The sequence below is a fragment of the Micrasema longulum genome, unplaced genomic scaffold, assembly GCF_059751315.1.
Source record: "Micrasema longulum isolate JH-2025_06_02 unplaced genomic scaffold, ASM5975131v1 h1tg000011l, whole genome shotgun sequence".
NCBI lineage: Eukaryota > Metazoa > Arthropoda > Insecta > Trichoptera > Brachycentridae > Micrasema > Micrasema longulum.
In genome coordinates this window covers 235,237-238,350 of record NW_028277219.1, presented here as the reverse complement: position 1 = coordinate 238,350, position 3,114 = coordinate 235,237, and the positions used below count along the sequence as shown (strand labels likewise).

At 28.2% G+C, this 3,114-nt stretch overlaps 2 non-coding genes across 2 annotated transcripts; one reads left to right on the top strand and one right to left on the bottom strand.

The window, feature by feature from the left end:
• Nucleotides 1-1,063: 1,063 nt before the first annotated feature.
• Nucleotides 1,064-1,135, top strand: TRNAE-UUC (transfer RNA glutamic acid (anticodon UUC)). Its single transcript has one exon. It is a non-coding gene; the product is annotated as a tRNA-Glu (tRNA).
• Nucleotides 1,136-1,661: 526 nt separating this feature from the next.
• TRNAE-UUC (transfer RNA glutamic acid (anticodon UUC)) lies at nt 1,662-1,733 on the bottom strand. Its single transcript has one exon. It is a non-coding gene; the product is annotated as a tRNA-Glu (tRNA).
• Between the last annotated feature and the right edge of the window lie 1,381 nt (nt 1,734-3,114).

The following is a 3,114-nucleotide window of genomic DNA, read 5'->3' as shown; positions in this document are numbered from 1 at the left end:
AAACCAAATGTAGCGAATTGAAATAATCTGTTACACGAAGGTAATGTGATAAGTCTTACGCTTCAGCCAGTGCCAGTGCAGCATCAATAAAATATTCCAATTTAAGAACTATAAAACTCTTAAAATAAATATATCAGTAAATAAACTCAAAGTAAATTTAAATAAACTTTTGAACTTAAATAAAAACCAAATTCTATTTTAATTGGCATGAATGTATTTTTTTATTTTCTGTTTTTCATTTATTTTGTATAATTAAAAAAAAATCTCGTGTACATTCTACATTATATAACTTCAAGTTACCAAATAAATATAAAAGTGTAAGTCGCATTCCAAGCACAAGAGCTAATATCTTTTTTGAAAATTACAGTTATAACATCAAAAAACTATATAAAAGTAGAATTTTTATAAAAAAGAACATGTATCTATTATGTATTACTATATTACTATATTAATCAATAAGAAAGAGAAAACTTTTGAATCAAAATTTCACGTCCACCCTGCCAGGAGTCGAACCCAGGACATCAAAAATGGTAGGCAAACACGCCAACCAATGAGGCAGACCTGAGAGGAGCCATCGAGTCGAAAACAGTCATCTAGTGTTCTTGTTCTATTTATGATAAATAGTATTCTTCATCCGATTGGACAGACAATTTTACATAAAATATGCGTTTAAAAAGCTTTTTTTACATATACAACAATATTTTTTTAATTAATCAATTTTATTTTATAATTTTGCACCACAACTCAACTCAAAATGTCCCCTTATCTTAAGATATGGGTGTGATCTTTTTTAAATTTGCACTTATGTTTCTACTTATTGAAAACAATATATTTAAAATGCACATTTTTCGGAATAAAAAAAAAATATGTCGATATTTATGATCGACTGAAACATGTTGTCAGAAACAAGTCTGCTATTTAAATATGTGTTTTTTACAAAACAATGATAATTGGGATTTTCAAATATTTGCTTAGCTGTTTTTCTACAAAAAATATCCAGATGTTGGCCTTGAAACGTTTTTTCTGCTAAAACCAATATATTTTTAAGTAATGTAATCCTATATCCCATATGGTCTAGTGGCTAGGATACCTGGCTTTCACCCAGGAGGCTCGGGTTCGATTCCCGGTATGGGAAGTATTTTTTATTCAAATTATTTTATGAAATAATAAGGAAATATTGATTAAAAAATGTTTGGTTCTTTTATTGATAGTTCCAGATTTTTTATATTTTCTAATGAAAAAACCTTTATTCAATACAAAATCACAAAAACACAAATTATCTACATTTCAGATTGGGCTTGCCAAAATACGAGTAAGACTCTTGTGTTTGGCAAGTGACTTTTAAGCTTACTTAATAAAATAAATAAGTTGCAAAATATTGTAGTATAAAATTTCATAAATAAACTTTTTTTTTCATATCCATTAATGACATAATACTGATTGGATTAACAAGGAATTGTATATTTTTTCATAAAACAGATTTTATTGGACATACGTACATTTAACGTAATTCCAAATATTTAAGTGCAAATTACAGCGTTTATATTAATCAGTAATGAAAAATGCGTTTTTAAATCAAAGCATAAATGTATGTTTTTCAATATCAAAACTAAGACTCAACAAAACTAAAACTAAGATTAAAATTATCATTCAAAAAATGTTTCCCATACCGGGAATCGAACCCGAGCCTCCTGGGTGAAAGCCAGGTATCCTAGCCACTAGACCATATGGGATACTCGATAATGTAAGTTATAATTTAAATATCTACTCATACGAAAAATTATTTTTTTAGTTAGGTTATTTCTATGTATTACTTACATTTCAAAGTTTTCAAAACATTAAAAAAATATATTAATTTGCTTTCTTACGATTTACACAAGCGTTGATTACATTATCAATATAATTGTAAGAAATAACGTTTAGTGATAATCAAAACCTGGCTTCACACATTTTTCTAGTATGTCCAGTACGAGGGTATAAAAATATAAAGTAGAAATTTTTTTTTATTTAGTTATTTATTTATTGAACAAACATAAATACTAGAAACTGAACAAAAGTAACACAAAACTATGAAGCAAAGACAAACAAGGGCAATACAAAAATGGTATACAAAATATTCGTAAAACCGAAAGACATAAGACTTCAAGCTAAATCATGCCAATCCAACTTCATCCAACACTGTTTTAGACGCGAAAAGATCTACGAAAAGCCGGAAAATTTACCCCAAAGAATTCCAAGTCATGTGACAAATTGACTAATCTACATATTCTGGACATTGGGGCATAAAAGCAAAAGTTGCTCTTAGAAGATTTAATAAATAGCAGATTTCGACTTCTGTTGTTGAAATTGATTGCAACAGAGATGGGACATCACTTATGGCATTAAGTATTTTGAAAATGCATATAAGGTCCAACTCAGTTCTACGTTTCTCCAATGAAAACAGATTAAGAGATGGCTCTATTTCAAAAGAGAAATTATTATCCCTTTGTAATCCGAGAAACCATGGTACTTTTTTTAGAAAACGGTGTTGGAAAGACTCAAAATGGTCAATATGAGTTCTGTAGAATGGAGACTAAAAAGGAGAAGCGTATTTTAGATGGGGTCAAATTAGCGAGAAATAAAGAGTTTTGATGGTATTAATATTTTTTAAATCCGTCGTCATTCTATTGATAAAACAGAGAAGTTTGAAAGATTTGTTTTCAATATTATCAATGCGTTCACGATAGTAGAATTTATTATCCAAAGTAATGCCAAATTGACAAAACCATTGAAAAGGAAGTATTTTTTAGTTTGTAGTTTAATTGTATAGGTTTTTTTCGTCGCGAGAAAGATATTATTTTACATTTGTCAATGTTAAGTTGAAAACTATTAATGGAACACAATTCATTAAAACAATTAATATCGTGTTAAAAAAGAATAATTTAGTGATTCAATGAGTTTAAGTATCTTTTTGTCATCAGCAAAAGCCAGAATTTTGTATATGAAAAAACATTGAAAATATCATTTATAAAAATATTAAATAATAATGGAGCAAGGTGGGCTCCTTGAGGTACTCCAGAAGTGACAGTGATTGGAGAAGACAAGAAATTATTAATCTGAATAAACTGTTTTCTT